General features: G+C 40.6%; 1 long non-coding RNA gene across 1 annotated transcript; it reads left to right on the top strand.

Moving 5' to 3' along the window:
• Positions 1-11,066: 11,066 nt before the first annotated feature.
• On the top strand, positions 11,067-17,148 carry LOC134737444 (uncharacterized). Its single transcript, XR_010122345.1, has 5 exons — positions 11,067-11,179; positions 11,786-11,931; positions 12,307-12,397; positions 12,677-12,740; positions 16,497-17,148. It is a non-coding gene; the product is annotated as an uncharacterized lncRNA (long non-coding RNA).
• The last annotated feature ends 238 nt before the right edge of the window (positions 17,149-17,386 follow it).

The following is a 17,386-nucleotide window of genomic DNA, read 5'->3' as shown; positions in this document are numbered from 1 at the left end:
TGTAGAGGGAAATTTATAGCACTAAATGCCCACAAGAGAAAGCAGGAAAGATCCAAAATTGACACCCTAACATCACAATTAAAAGAACTAGAAAAGCAAGAGCAAACACATTCAAAATCTAGCAGAAGGCTAGAAATAACTAAAATCAGAGCAGAACTGAAGGAAATAGAGACACAAAAAACCCTTCAAAAAATTAATGAATCCAGGAGCTGGTTTTTTGAAAAGATCAACAAAATTGATGGACCGCTAGCAAGACTAATAAAGAAGAAAAGAGAGAAGAATCAAATAGATGCAATAAAAAACGAAAAAGGGGATATCACCACTGATCCCACAGAAATACAATCTACCATCAGAGAATACTACAAACACCTCTATGCAAATAAACTAGAAAATCTAGAAGAAATGGATAAATTCCTCGACAAATACACCCTCCCAAGACTAAACCAGGAAGAAGTTGAATCTCTGAATAGACCAATAACAGGTTCTGAAATTGTGGCAATAATCAATAGCTTACCAACCAAAAAGAGTCCAGGACCTGATGGATTCACAGCTGAATTCTACCAGAGGTACAAGGAGGAACTGGTACCATTCCTTCTGAAACTATTCCAATCGATAGAAAAAGAGGGAATCCTCCCTAACACATTTTACGAAGCCAGCATCGTCCTGATACCAAAACCTGGCAGAGACTTAACCAAAAAAGAGAATTTCAGACCAATATCCTTGATGAACATTGATGCAAAAATCCTCAATAAAATACTGGCAAACCGAATCCAGCAGCACATCAAAAAGCTTATCCACCATGATCAAGTGGGCTTCATCCCTGGGATGCAAGGCTGGTTCAACATACACAAATCAATAAATGTAATCCAGCATATAAACAGAACCAAAGACAAAAACCACATGATTATCTCAATAGATGCAGAAAAGGCCTTTGACAAAATTCAACAACCCTTCATGCTAAAAACTCTCAATAAATTAGGTATTGATGGGACGTATCTCAAAATAATAAGAGCTATCTACGACAAACCCACAGCCAATATCATACTGAATGGGCAAAAACTGGAAGCATTCCCTCTGAAAACTGGCACAAGACAGGGATGCCCTCTCTCACCGCTCCTATTCAACATAGTGCTGGAAGTTCTGGCCAGAGCAATCAGGCAGGAGAAGGAAATAAAGGGTATTCAATTAGGAAAAGAGGAAGTCAAATTGTCCCTGTTTGCAGATGACATGATTGTATATCTAGAAAACCCCATTGTCTCAGCCCAAAATCTCCTTAAGCTGATTAGCAACTTCAGCAAAGTCTCAGGATACAAAATTAATGTACAAAAATCACAAGCATTCTTGTACACCAATAACAGACAAACAGAGAGCCAAATCATGAGTGAACTCCCATTCACAATTGCTTCAAAGAGAATAAAATACCTAGGAATCCAACTTACAAGGGATGTGAAGGACCTCTTCAAGGAGAACTACAAACCACTGCTCAATGAAATAAAAGAGGATACAAACAAATGGAAGAACATTCCATGCTCATGGGTTGGAAGAATCAATATCATGAAAATGGCCATACTGCCCAAGGTAATTTATAGATTCAATGCCATCCCCATCAAGCTACCAATGACTTTCTTCACAGAATTGGAAAAAACTACTTTAAAGTTCATATGGAACCAAAAAAGAGCCCGCATCGCCAAGTCAATCCTAAGCCAAAAGAACAAAGCTGGAGGCATCACGCTACCTGACTTTAAACTATACTACAAGGCTACAGTAACCAAAACAGCATGGTACTGGTACCACAACAGAGACATAGATCAATGGAACAGAACAGAGCCCTCAGAAATGATGCCGCATAGCTACAACTATCTGATCTTTGACAAACCTGACAAAAACAAGAAATGGGGAAAGGATTCCCTATTTAATAAATGGTGCTGGGAAAACTGGCTAGCCATATGTAGAAAGCTGCAACTGGATCCCTTCCTTACACCTTATACAAAAATTAATTCAAGATGGATTAAAGACTTATATGTTAGACCTAAAACCATTAAAATCCTACAAGAAAACCTAGGCAATACCATTCAGGACATAGGCGTGGGCAAGGACTTCATGTCTAAAACACCAAAAGCAATGGCAACAAAAGCCAAAATCGACAAATGGGATCTCATTAAACTAAAGAGCTTCTGCACAGCAAAAGAAACTATCATCAGAGTGAACAGGAAACCTACAGAATGGGAGAAAATTTTTGCAACCTACTCATCTGACAAAGGGCTAATATCCAGAATCTACAATGAACTCAAACAAATTTACAAGAAAAAAACAAACAACCCCATCAAAAAGTGGGCAGAGGACATGAACAGACACTTCTCAAAAGAAGACATTTATGCAGCCAAAAAACACATGAAGAAATGCTCCTCATCACTGGCCATCAGAGAAATGCAAATCAAAACCACAGTGAGATACCATCTCACACCAGTTAGAATGGCCATCATTAAAAAATCAGGAAACAACAGGTACTGGAGAGGATGTGGAGAATTAGGAACACTTTTACACTGTTGGTGGGACTGTAAACTAGTTCAACCATTGTGGAAGTCAGTGTGGCGATTCCTCAGGGATCTCGAACTAGAAATACCATTTGACCCAGCCATCCCATTACTGGGTATATACCCAAAGGACTATAAATCATGCTGCTATAAAGACACATGCACACGTATGTTTATCGCGGCACTATTCACAATAGCAAAGAGTTGGAACCAACCCAAATGTCCAACAATGATAGACTGGATTAAGAAAATGTGGCACATATACACCATGGAATACTATGCAGCCATAAAAAATGATGAGTTCGTGTCCTTTGTAGGGACATGGATGAAACTGGAAAACATCATTCTCAGTAAACTATTGCAAGGACAAAAAACCAAACTCCGCATGTTCTCACTCATAGGTGGGAATTGAACAATGAGAACTCATGGACACAGGAAGGGGAACATCACACTCCGGGGACTGTTGTGGGGTGGGGGGAGGGGGGAGGGACAGCATTAGGAGATACACCTAATGCTAAATGACGAGTTAATGGGTGCAGGAAATCAACATGGCACATGGATACATATGTAACAAACCTGCACATTGTGCACATGTACCCTAAAACCCTAAAGTATAATAAAAAATTAAAAAAAAAAAGAAAAAAAAAGCCCTCAATTAAAAAGTGGACAAAAGATCTGAACAGACACCTCACCAAAGAAGATATACAGATGGAAAATAAGCATACGAAAATATGCTCATCATATGTCATTAGGGAACTGCAGAATAAAATAATAATGAGATGCCATGACATATCTATTACGATGGTGATTTTCCAAAACACTGACAACACCAAATTCTGGTGAGCTTGTGGAGCAACAGGAACACTAATGGGAATTAGCTTATGGGCATGAAAAATGGCACAGCTATGATGAAAGACAGTTTGGCCGTTTCTTGCAAAACTAAGCATGCTCTTACCATACAATCTAGCAACAATGCTTCCTGGTATTTATCCAAATGAGCTGAAAACTATGTCCACAGAAAGACTGTACACAGATGTTTATAGCAGATTTATTTGTAATTGCCCAAGATGTCTTTCAGCAGGTAAATGGATAAACATTCTGGTACATACAGACAATAGAATATTATTTAACTCTAAAAAGAAATGATCTATCCAGCCATGAAAAGGCATAGAAGAAATTTAAATGCATATTGCTAAGTGAAAGAAGCCAATCTGAAAAGGCTGCATACGGTATGATTTCGTCTATATGAAGAGGCAAAATTGTGGGGACAGTAAAAAGCTGAATTGTTGCCAAGGGTTAGACGGGAAGGAGAGATGAATAGGCAGAGCACAGAAGATTTTTAGGGCAGTGAAAATACTCTGTATGATACCACAATAATGGATAAATGCCATTATACATTTATCAAAACCCATAGAATGTACAACACTAATAGTGAACGTTAGTGTATCAACTATGGACTTTGGATGATAAAGATGTGTCACTGTGTTATGATAACGTATTGATTGTAACAAATGTATCACTCTGGTGAGGAAGGCTGTGCATGTGTGGGGGAAGAAGGTATATGGGAACTCTCTGTACTTCTGCTCAATTTAGCTGTGAATCCAAAACTACTCTAAACTCTATTTTAAAAATAGAAAAAAGGCACAAATTACCAATGTAAAACCCCAAACCTTCATATTCTAAGAATGTCATATGAAGAACTTTATGTCAGCAAATCAGAAAATCCACATGAAATGGAATTTCTAGGAAAATACAGTTTACCAGCTCGAGTAAATAGAAGGCTGGGCATGGTGGCTCATGCCTGTAATCCCAGCTCTTTGGGAGGCCAAGGTGGGTGGATCATTTAAGTCCAGGAGTTCAAGACCAGCCTGGCCAACATGTGAAACCCCATCTCTACTAAAAATACAAATAATTAGCTGAGCATGGTAGCGTGCACCTGTAATCCCAGCTACTCGGGAAGCTGAGGTGGGAGAATCACCTGAGCCAGGGAGTTCGAGGCTGCAATGAGCTGAGATGCTGCCACTGCACTCCAACCTGGGCAACTGGAGTGAGACCCTGTAACAACAACAACAACAACAGCAAACCCAAAAGAATAAATAGAAAATTTGAATTGTCTATATATGTTTACGAAGTTGAATCTGGGCCAGGCACAGTGGCCCACGCCTGTAATCCCAGCACTTTGGGAGACGGAGGCAGGTGGATCGCTTAAGGTCAGGAGCTCAAGACCAGCCTGGCCAACATGGTGAAACCCCATCTCTACTAAAATACAAAAATTAGCTGGTTGTGGTGGCATGCTCCTGTAATCCTAGCTACTCAGGAGGCTGAGGCATGAGAATCACTTGAACCTAGGAGGTGAAGATTGCAGTGAGCCGAGATCACACCACTGCACTCCAGCCTGGGCGACAGATGAGACTGTGTTTCAAAAAAAAAAAAGAATAAAAAGAAAAAGTTGAATCTGTAACTATAACTTTCCCATAAACAAATCCCCAGTCCAGATTTTTTCTTCACCAGCAAATTCTTTTAAACACTTAAAGAATTGACGCTAGTCTTATACAAACCGTTTGAAATAATATAAAAAGAAAAATAATTCCCAATTCACTTTGAGTCTACCATAATTTTAATACCAAAGGGTGGCAGGTTCATTACAAGAAAGGAAAATTATAGGCCACTATATCTAATGAACATACTTATAAATAAAGAAAATATTAGAAAGTAAAGTTCCGTGAATTATTTATTTTAGGAATGCAAGATTTTGGCTTAACATCACAAAATCAGTGTTTTCAACCCATTCAACTGGATTTATTTTCAACAAACTATCTGGGACAACTGGATATCCACATGCAAAATAATGAAGTTGGATCCCTCTTTATACAATATGCAAAATTAACTCAAAACATATCAAAGACCTACATGTAAGGGCTAAAACTAGAAAACATTTAGAAGAAAACAAATGCATAAATCTTCATGACCTTGGATGAGGTAATGGCTTATTAGATATGACACCACATGCACAAGCAACTGAAGAAAAAATAGATAAGACTTTATCAAAATTTAAAATTTTTTGCTTCAAAAAGACACTGTCAAGAAGATGAAACGACAACCACAGAATGGGAGAAAATATTTGCAAATCATATATTGGATAAGGGTCTGATATCCAGAATATATAAAGCACTCTTATGACTCAACAACCAAAAGGTAAACAATCCAATTTAAAAATGGGCAAAAAGACTCGAGTAAGCATTTCTCCAAAGAAGATGTATGCATGGCCAACAAGCACATGAAAAGATACTCAACATCATTAGTCACCGAAGAAATACTAAAACTACAAGATGCCACTTTACACCCATTCCTAGACAGTTAAAAACTTATGTATCCCCAAAAACTTGTACACAAATATTCATTATAGCCTTATTTACAATAGACTAAAAGTGAAAACCACCCAAGTACCTGTCAACTGATGAATGGTAAACAAAATGTGGTATATCTGTACAATAAAACATCATTCTGCCATGAAAAGACTGAAGTACTGATTCATGTGGCAACATGGATTAACTTTGAGAATATTATGCTAATTGAAAAACACCAGACACAAAAGGCCATATTCCACTTAAATGAAATGTTCAGAATAGGCAAATCCATAGAGACAGATATTGGAGACAGACAGTAGATTGGTAGCTGCTGAGGGGAAAAGGGGAATGGGGAGGGACTCCTAGTAGGTATGAGGTTTCTTTCTGGAGTGATGAAAATGTTCTGGAGTTATATAATGGTAATCGTTGCACAACTTTGTGAATATACTAAAAACCACTGAATTCTACTCTTTAAAATGATGACTTTCAAGATATATGAATTATGTTTCCATTTAAATATTAGTGTATTTCACTACATTAGCATCATAAGGTGGAAAAAATATCTCAGTAGAATGATGCAGAAAAAGCACTTGATAAAATCAAATACTTATTCATAGTAAGCAGTTAACACACTAGGAATAGAAGAAAACATCTTTAAATTGGTAAAGATCATCAGTAAAAATCTTACAGGAAATATCATAGTTAATAGTGAAATATTAAAAGCTTTCACCCTGAGATTAGAAATATTTCCTAATACTATTTCTATTAAACATTGTACTAGAGATCTTAATCGTTGCAATAAGGCAAGGAAAAGAAGTTACAGACTGCAAAGCATATGATTGTTTATGTAGAACATCCAAAAGAATCTATGGTCAATTAAATTTTTTAGAAATAAGTAAATTTAGCAAGGCTACTGGATTCAAGTTTACTCTACAAAAATCAATGATATTTTTATATATCTGCAATATTCAGTTCAAAAATAAAATTTAAAAATATTTACAATAGCCTCAAAGACATAAACAGAATAAATCTAATGAAAGATGAGAAAAAATCTTTATATGGAAAGCATTATAGAGGAAAAATAAAGAAGGTCTAAATAAATGGAGAGATCTGCTGTGTTCATGAACTGAAAGCCTCAATATTGTAAAGATGTCAGTTATTTTCAAACTGGTCTACAGAGTTAATGCAATTCCAGTCAAAATCACAGCAGATTTCTTGGGGGAAATTAAGCTGATTCTGAAACATATGGAAACATTAGAGACCAAGAATAGAGAAGAGAGTGTTTAAAGAACACAGCTGGAAGACACACTGCTAGCTATCAAGACTTCTTATAAAGTTACAGTAATTAATACCATGTGGTATTGGTGCAAGAATAAACAACACAGTGAAACAGAACAGAGTCTAGAAGCTGATCCACACACATAGTCACTTAACTAAGGACAAAGGAAATGTAGTGCATCAAGGAAGGGATGACCTGTTCAATATATGATGTTGACTCAGTTGGATATTCACAGGTAATATGCATCTTGATCCCTATTTTCACAACTTGAAAAAAGCAATTCCATATAGATTGCATAATAAAGATGAAAGTGTAAAAAAGCAAAGTTTATGGTTAAAAAAAGGAAAGTATCTTCATTTGCTTGAAGTAGGTAAAGATTTAAAAAATAAAATACCAAAAGCACTACCTAGAAAGAGAAAAAAAAGATTACTATAATTATTGGATTATATTAAAGTTGAAATGTTCTATTTATCAAAAGGCCCCATTAGTAAAAAAGCAAGCCATAAAATAGGAGATTATAACCTGCAACACAAATATTTGACAAAGGACTTGCATTCAGAATCTATTTTTAAAAGTATTACAAATCAATTAAAGCAAACAGATGATCCAGTGAAATTATGGGCAAATGACTTGAAGAAAACATCACAAAAGAGAATATCTGAATGGCCAATAGATACATCAAAAAGTGCTTAAATATCATCAGTCATCCATGAAATGCAAATTAAAACCCAATGCGATATTACTACAAGCTCAACAGAAGGTCTAAAATTAGAAAGATAACACCAACTACTAAGTAAGGATATGGAGCAATGAACACTCTCATAAACTACTGTCAGGGAATAAATTCATACAAACAGTTTGGAAAGTTATTTGACAATGTTCATTAAAGCTGAACATACACAAACCCAATCTACCAGAAATTCCACTCTAAAGTACAAACCCCATAGAAATATACATACACATACATATGTGCATCAAAACATATGTACATAGCAGTACTACATATAACAGTGAAAACTGGAAATGATGCCAATACCCATCAACAGGGTAATGAATTCATAAGTTGTGTTATATTCATAGAACAGAACACTATACAGAAATGAGGATTAACAAACTGTATGCAGCAACACATATGAATCTCAGAATTACAATGTTGAGCAAAAGAAGTCAAAGATGAGAATGCATTGTATGATTCCATTTATATAGGGTTGAGAAGAAGCAAAACTGAACTTTGCTGTTACAAATCAGGATTGTGCTTGCTGTAGATGTGAGCAGTAACTGGAGGGAGAAAAAGGGCCTGTGGAAACTGTGGTCTTGTTCTGTGTCTTTGTTTAGAGGATGTGTTCTTGCTATATCCTGAATGTGTTCCTCCAAAATGTGTGTGTTGGAAACTTAATCCCCAATGCCACAGTGTTGGGAGGTGGGACCTAATTGGAGGTGTTTAGGTCATGAAGGCTCGTGAATGAATTAATGACACTATAAAAAGGGCTCGTGGGGGTGGGTTCACCCCCTTCCACCATCCACTGTGTGAGGATGCAGCAAGAAGCTTCTCGTCAGATTCTGATGCCTTGATCTTGGACTTCCCAGCCTCCAGAACTGTGAAAAGTAAATCTCTCTTCTTTGTAAATGACCCAGTCTCAGGTGTTCTGTTATAGCAGCACAAAATAAACTAAGACAGTTCTGTTTGTAAAAGAGAGGGTACATGGAGCTGTACACTTATGATTGTGCATTTTTCTGGAAGTGTATTGTATTCAATAAAACAAGGCAAATGAAAGCCCAAAAAAGTGTGTGAGCATGGAGAGGTGTTTCTAAGTGTAAGGGGATGTCTGAGAGCCGGGCAGAGGGCATGTGCAGTCCCAGCTCCGCTTTAAGCCCAGGGCCTCTGGCAGGAAGTATTGCACAGGGTCCCTCCCTCCTGGACTGTCTGAGAGCTTCAGCCCTCCTGCAGTTTGGGGATCCTTGAGGGCCCATGGCATTTTCTTTTCGAATAGGCTGTCAGGCCATGTATATTCTCCACGTTGTTTGAAAAGAAACTTCCACAGCATCAGATACACTGGGATTCTGACCCTGAGTCTTCTGGCCGGCGTCTGTTCTGATTAGGATACTCACCCTCCTACACGATATCAGTGGTGTAGTGTTTCTCCCTCTTCTCCTAACCTCAAAAGGCCTGAGCCCCTGACTGGCCAGTGTGGAGTGGAGGAAAGACCCCAGGCTGCAGGGAAACGAGACCAGTGGAGTACCAGAGTCCAGGGGAGAGGGATTCAGGCAGGAATGATTGTGACCAGCCGATGGGGTAGAACCCAAAGCGTGAAGTTGATTCCTCGTGGAGAGACGAGTCCAGGGGTGTGCAGCAACAGTGTGTAGGATGTTTGCAACCCACAGCTTCAGTGGCAGCATCCTTGCAGGTCATTTGTGAATTGCATAACACGAAATGAGTCATGCTCCTGTGAAGACATATGCTTTTAGTTTAAGATATTAAACAGTAGCTCCTGTGAGTAACACAGATATAATCCTATACATTTATGAATGCATTGGATAAAGTACTACTTACAAGAACTCCAGTAGAATTGATATCCATACTGCATAGGTATGTAAAACATGAGTTGCCCAATTCCCCCAACAGGCAGAAAACAGGCTCCTTGGCTCAGCCCCATGAGTCTGCACCACAGGAACCCTACGTAGAATCAGAGTTGGAAAAGCCCGTTGCAGGTCACCTGGTCCAGCCTCTCCCAGGCAGAGGGCTCAGTGTCTGATTCCTGTCCCCAGGGAGCAAGGAAAGCAGGGAAAACCATCTACTCACTTCTCCCAGCGCAACTCCTATGTGAAAGGGAAACGGCAGTGGACAACCTGGAGCTTTCCAGAAGCAACACTGCAAAATAAACTAACACAGTTTCTGGATCTATGTGGCTACAGCACTGATGAGGTTAAGTGCTAACAAGATGCCTTGTCTGGAACCAAAGGGTGAGCATAGCTTTAGGTATCTGGATATTATTGTTTTGCATCGCCATTTAAAAGATAATAAAGTGGTGTTGTTTCCTCGTCACCCTGAAACCCCAGAAGGAACAAAAATTCCCCTTTCTGTTACATACAAGATTCATAAGAGTTTTGTTTTGAATGTTGGATTCTTTTGGGGGAAGGGGGAACATAAATACTTGGTGTTTGATGTGTGTGTGTGTGTGTGCGTGTGTGTGCACAAAGAGGTTGCTTTCTCCCTCTCACCTCCCTGCATTACAAGTCTTTGCCTCTTGCTCTGAACTTGTAACTTTCCGCATTGTGCCAGGGGGCAGGCAGTTTCTAGGTTGTCGGTTTTCCCAGGTCATCCTTTGAGATTAGCGTTCTGTGGGTTGCATCTGTAATAAGTCAGACAAGGGTTTCTTCAGCTGACTTAGTAGGCTCTTCCCCTCTGATCTGAAACTGCTGAGAAAGTCTCAGCACAGCCCGTAGACTGTTTCGTTGCTATAAATTCCTAAAAGAAAACAAAAGCAGAGTTTCATCATTTTTGGTACCCAATCCTCATCTGTCTCCTCCCTCCGTGTGCTTTGGTGACTGTGAAAGGATGTGACAGTGTCTGGTGGAGTTGGTGGAGAGAGAAACAGTGGCCTGTGGGTTGGAGCTCAGAGAAAGAGGTTATCCTAGGATGAAATATCAAACCATATCACATTGATTTTCCCTTTGGGGAGCCCGGATATCACATCCTTCCATTTCCCTCTAGTCCCTGCCCGCCATTGACAGGGAAGCATTAACAGGGAATAATCAATGACGCTGTGTCCTGAAAATAAGAGGCTTGTCATGTCTCTCCATTTGGTGGAATGGATGTGGGACCAGGGGTCATGTGGCCGCTTCCATCTGTCTCCTGACAGAGGCACTGACTCAGACATGCTTTCCATCCACAGGGCTGCAGCCCACAGCCAGGTGACTGCAAACTCTCCATGGGCATCAAGAAAAACAAGACTTCAATTTCTTTGAACCCCTGTGTCAGGAGCTTGGCTGACTATGAAATACGGCAGCTTAGGAGTGGTGTGAGTGAACTTTAATTTCTGAGTTTTGTAAAGGATTGATATTCCCTCATATGCTAGATGCTGCTCTTGCTGTCAAACCAGGCCATGCATTCACTGTTTCATGATAGAATCAGAAATTCAGAATTGACAGGGACTTCACTCTGTGGCCCAGTCCCATTCCTCATCTGATATGTGAGTTCACTACAACTTTGCTGGTAAACCCAGTGATTTTCTGAACATCACTGCTGGCTCCTATAATTGCTCATCTGTTTGTCAGAAAGCTCAACTCCTAGAAAGTGTTTTCTTGTACTTTACCAAAATCTATTTTCTGGTGTTTTTCTCTCATTAGTCCCTCCACATGTTAATATGGGCCCTGGAAACAGAGGTTCGTTCTCCCGAGAAGCTGCCCTCTATGCTATGGGCCCTGCGTAAGTGTCAATAAGGTGGCTCACTTGACTTATTTCCAGCAATAACCCTGATTTTCTTTGGAGAATCTGCCCTCCTCCACTGTCATGTCATGAGGTTTAATGACATCTCTCTCCCTCCTTTCTCCAACCTCGATGGGTAGGCATAATTTCTAAAGCTACGCGGTGGGACTCACTGTCCTGAACTTTCAATCTTGATTAGGTGGTAGAAGGACAGCCCCCCTGCCCTGAGACAACACTCGAAGGCCTGTATTCCAGCGAGAGTGCCCTGACAAGACAGTTCTGGCCACCCTTGCCTGGCCCCTCCACCTTCCCGTCAGTTTCATGAGTTCTCCAGCCTTTTCCCAGGTAAGTCCGGTTTCCGTTCAATGTATGAAAGTTATAGTCTATTGCCTATAGCAATATCATTCTCAATATAAAACAAAGTGCAGGTTTCAATAGTAACCAGGCTCTGAGGCTGGTCTGCCTTGACTCATGTTAGCCTCACTGACACGGCTCTCTGGGTTTCCTGGTGGGCACCTCATGCTTCCACCATCCATTAAGGGACAGCCTAGCCTTGGGCCTGACACAGAAGGGGAGTAAGAAGCCCTTTGCTGAAATACAGATGGACCACATCCAAGAGTCTAATATGGCAAAGACAGAAGTGATGTCAATTGGATGTAGCATGTGTGTGTTGTAAATGAACCCGTGCAGCATCACCGTGATCACCGTTTTGTTTTCTAGATGCTCAGAGGTTATTTAGGATCTGAGACTCTTGCTTGGGGGTCGTGAGTAGCTCCTGTACTTGCAGAATGAATTCTCGGTGGGATCTTTGGTGAGTCTAACTTGGGCCTCAGCTTCCTCAACTGTAGAATGGATGGAATAATTTTATCCATCCCACTGATCATACCTGCAAGCCTTTGGGTGGGGCCTTACTTGTGGTCACATTGATCCTCTCATTTGGCCCAACTGTACTTGTTTGTTGGGAAGAACAAACAAGAATTTGTGTAAAAATACTTAGTAAAATGCAATGCATTATGTCTAGGCTGTAGTTTGTTATAAGAGCACCAATCCTCATCTTCTAAAATCTCCTATTCTCTTGGTTGCCTCCAAGATCATTGACAGTTTACCAGTCCCATGTGCAAGGGTTATCAACATCTGGAAAGCAATTCTTCGAGGTAAGCAACTTTAATTCATTAGCGTGGCTGGAGAACAGGTGCACTTTTTTATCATCTCTCCACTTGGAGCTTTAATTCCCTCTTACCAACATTTGTATTACCCATTTCATGGTAAAAGACTTTATTTGACAGAAGCGACAAGTAAATTAGGGGTGGAGGGCTTCTGCCTTCTTTCTGATAATCATTACTGATCCTAAATAGTGGCCTGTGTCATCTTTTTTTATACTTGCCCTAAACTTAACTTTAAAAAGCAGGAGCCATTTGTGATGCCCTGGGCTCTTTTTACAAGTCTCAACTCATTGCTGGCTTCAGCCTTCTGACACTCTTTAACCAAAAGTCAGCTGAGTTACTCATTCACATTCCATTCTGCCAATAACAGAAGCCCATGAGAATAGAGGCAATATTTAGGAAAGTGTTTTGGGCATGGTATCAACTCAAGACCCCCTTGCCTCACTCAAGGAATGAAGCCCTCACTGTTGTCACTGACCAGGGAGTGATTCAAAGGTTTGCCAGGCTGAAGCCCCCTTTATAGACTCACATCATCCATCATCACCACCCTCTCTTTCCTAGTGCTGCCTGTCGCCCTGCTCACGGCCTCATGTGACCTTCTCTGTAGGTCCTCGCTTTGTTTCTTCTTCCCATCCTTTATATTTGTCCTTCCCCCTTTTTAGTGGTGCCCATCAGAGTTCCTTCTGCAGCTGCCTAGATTTCCTTACATTCCATCTCCCTTTCTTTCCTTTTGGTGACATTTTTAGGGACAGAGCCAGATTTGAGGTTTTGAGGAGTTCCTAGTCATGAACCATCTTCCTTTATGCTATGGAATCACCCCTAGTATGGCTAAAATTAGAAACTAAACACACACACACACACACACACACACACACACACACACTCTTCTGGTTATCAAACTAAGCTACACATATTAGCATATTGCAGACCATTTGAAAAATATACAGAAGTAAAAAATGCAAAAATAAAATCATATAATATTACCACCTCCAAACAGCTACTCATTGGCATTTTGTTATGATTTCTGTGGATGTTATTCTACATGTATTTTGAATTCTACATGTATGTAGTAATTATACTATGCCTCCAACATTTTGTGTTTGATGTGTTACATAGCCATCCTCATATATATATATATATATATATATATATATATATATATATGAAACAGGGTCTCACTTTGTCACCCAGGATAGAGTGCAGTGGGGCAAACACATCTCACTGCAGCTCACTCCCAGGCTCAAGCAATCTTCCTGCTTCAGCCCCCCAAGTAGCTGGGACTATAGGTGTGTGCCACCACGCCCAGCTAATTTTTGTATTTTTTGTAGCAACGGGGTCTCACCATGTTGCCTAGGCTGGTCTTGAACTCTTGGGCTTAAGCGATCCTCCTTCCTCGGCCTCCCAAAATGCTGAGATTACAGGCGTGAGCCACTGCACCAGGCTTTCATGTTAATATATATTTTTATAAGTGCTATATTTAATGGCTATATCAAACACACAGTGTTCCTCTTATTGAACACTACAGTTGTTCCCAGGCTTTTTTTTTTTTTGAGACAGAGTCTCTCTCTGTCTTCCGGGCTGGAGCGCAATGGCGCGATCTCGGCTCACTGCAACCTCTGCCTCCCAGGTTCAAGCAATTCTCCTGCCTCAGCCTCCTGATTAGTTTGGATTACAGTTGCCCGCCACTGCCCCCAGCCCTTTTTTCTTTTATAAATAACTCTGTTCGAGGTTAGCGGGAGCACAATGCACAAGACCACTCTCACTTGTGACACCAATTGCAAGACCGGGGGCATTCCAAAAACCATTCTGGGGTTTGATAATTCACTAGAAAGACTCGCAGAACTCACTGATAGCTGTTAGACTCACAGTTATGGGTTATTACAGCTAAAGGGCACAAATTAAAACCAGCCAAGGAAAGAGATGCAATTGGCAGAGTCCAGGAAGGTTGCAGGCATGGAGTTTCCAGTTGTCCTTTACCCATGGAGTCCTGGGAAGTGTCCTTTTCTCAGCACTGATGTGTAACAATGCACATGGAATATTGGCAACCAGGGAAGCTTACTCAAGCCTTGGCGTCCTGAGTTTTTGTTGGGGCTCCATAGTTGACTGCCCGTGCAGCTGATCTTTAGTCTCCAGCCCCTCCAGAGGTAAAATGGATACTGCATGGCCCAATGTCCCCATCATAAATCACTGTTAAACTGTCCAGTGGCCAAGGCCTCAGGCAAACAAAGGCACTCTTACCAGGCAGGACATCCCAAGGTCCAAAAGCTCACCTTCCTGCAGCAGAGAACAAAGGCCAGACTGCTTTTTGGGTAAGGTGGATTCTTTACTACACACCATATGACAAATATCTTTGTGCAGAAGCATTTTCCATTTTGAGGGTCAATTTTTAGGGTAAATTATTGGGAGTGGAATTATTGGAGCGAAGGATATAAATATTTTAAAGATTATTGATACATATTGCCAAAATGCTTCCCAAGACTACACCAATTTGTTTTCCATTCCTCTCCACCCCCTCCCCCAGCAGGTATCAGAGCATCTGTTTTACACAGCCTCACGTGCAATGGGCATTGTCATTTTTAAAAAATTCTGGCAATTTGATAGATACAAAGTGGTGGTTTCAAATGATTTTCATTTGCCTTTCTGATTACAAATGAGGGCAAATACTTGCCCTTCTTTAAAGGTTTTTCTTGTGGAGAATCTTGAACACCTATAAAAGTTGATAGAATGGTTTGATGAATTCCCACACGCCCATCATCCCAGCCCCACAAACATCAATCAACTCCTGGGAATTCTACCTCATCCGTAGCCCCACCTTCTTCTCCCACTGTCATAGTGTTTTTGAAGAAAATCTCCTGGACACATAATTTTATCTTTAATATTTCAGTATGAATTTCTAAAAGATAAGGACTCTTCATTAAAAATTCACAAACACAAGATCATACTTAACGATAAGTCCTTAATGTCATCATATACACAGTTAGTATTGAAATTTCCAATTGTTTCATAAATAAGAGGGTTTTTTTACATTAAAAACAATTAGGGTCCAGGCCAGGTGTTGTGGCTCATCCCTGTAATCCCACCACTTTGGGAGGCCAAGGCAGGAGGATCACTTGAGGACAGGAGTTTGAGACTAGTCTAGGCATCATAGCAAGACACCCTCTCTACAAAAATAAGAAAAAGGAAAAATTAGCCAGGTGCAGTGGACACACCTGCTGTCCTAGATACTTAGGAGGCTGAGGCAGGAGGATCACTTGAGCCCAGGAGTTGGAGCCTGCAATGAGCTCTGATTGTGCCACTGCACTCCAACCTGGGCAACAGAGCAAGAACCTGTCTCTAAAAAATAAAAAATAAATTAGGATCCAAATGAGGACCAGATATTGAGATTCATGGAGATTCATCGATATGTCTTTTAATGTAATATATGTCCTTTAATTCTTTAATCTATGGATTCTCTCTCTCTCTGTCTCTTTCTCTCCAGCTGCTTTCCTCTAAGACATGGCTTATTGTTCACTGTTGTACCTCTGGTGCCTAAAACAGCAGGTGTGGCAGACAGACTTTAAGATGTCCCATGATTCCTACCTCTTGGGGTCTACAGCTTTGTGTAATCCCCTCCCCTTGGCTGTGACTTGCTTCTAGCCAATAGGATATGGCAAAGGTGATGAGATGTTATGCCCATGGTTATGTTATAGAAGAGTCTGTCTTGTTATCACTCTCTCTCTCTCCCTCTCCCTGTTACTGGCTTCGAAGGAATAAGCTTCCATGAAATAAATGGCCATGTTAGAGAAGCTCATGTGGCAAGGAACTGTCAGCAGTCTCTAAGAGCTGAGAGTAGACTCCAGCAAGAAACTGAAACCCTCAGTCTGACGGCCACAAGGAAATAAATTCTGCCAACAACCTGAAGAAGCTTGGAGCAGAACTTTCCTCAGTTGAGCCTCTGATGAGACTGCAGCCCCAGCTGTCACCTGGATAGCAGCTGGTGAAACCCTTCAGCAGAGAAACCAGCCAAGCTGTGTGTAAACTTCTGACCTGCAGAAACTATAATGAGTGTGTGTTATTTAGAACTGCTAAGTTTGTGGTAGTTAAGCAGCATAGGAAATGAATATAGTAGGCCGGGAGTGGTGGCTCATGCCTGTAATCCCAGCACTTTGGGAGGCTGAGGCCAGCGGATCACCTGAGGTCGGGAGTTCGAGACCAGCCTGGCCAACATGGAGAAACCCTGTCTCTACTAAAAATACAAAATTAGCATGGTGTGGTGGTGCATGCCTGTATTCCCAGCTACTTGGGAGGCTGAGGCAGGAGAATTGCTTGAACCCAGAAGGTGGAGGTTGTGGTGAGCCAAGATCGTGCCATTGCACTCCAGACTAGCCAACAAGAGTGAAAATCTGTCTCAAAAAGAAAAAAAAAAGAAAAAAGAAAAACAGAGAAAAGAAAATGAATACAGTAGACATTCACCAAACTATATTGAATTGAATGACTGATATGGTTTGGCTGCGTCCCTACCGAAATCTCACCTCGAATTGTAATACTTTCCATGTGTTAAGGGTGGGGCCAGGTGGAGATAATTGAATCATGGGACAGTTTTCCCCATACTATTCTTGTGGTAGACTTAACTCGAATAAGTCTCATGAGATCTGATG

This window comes from Symphalangus syndactylus, chromosome 8 (genome assembly GCF_028878055.3).
Source record: "Symphalangus syndactylus isolate Jambi chromosome 8, NHGRI_mSymSyn1-v2.1_pri, whole genome shotgun sequence".
Lineage (NCBI taxonomy): Eukaryota > Metazoa > Chordata > Mammalia > Primates > Hylobatidae > Symphalangus > Symphalangus syndactylus.
The sequence above is the reverse complement of the archived record's forward strand: the minus strand, read 5'-3'. Positions and strand labels throughout refer to the sequence as shown.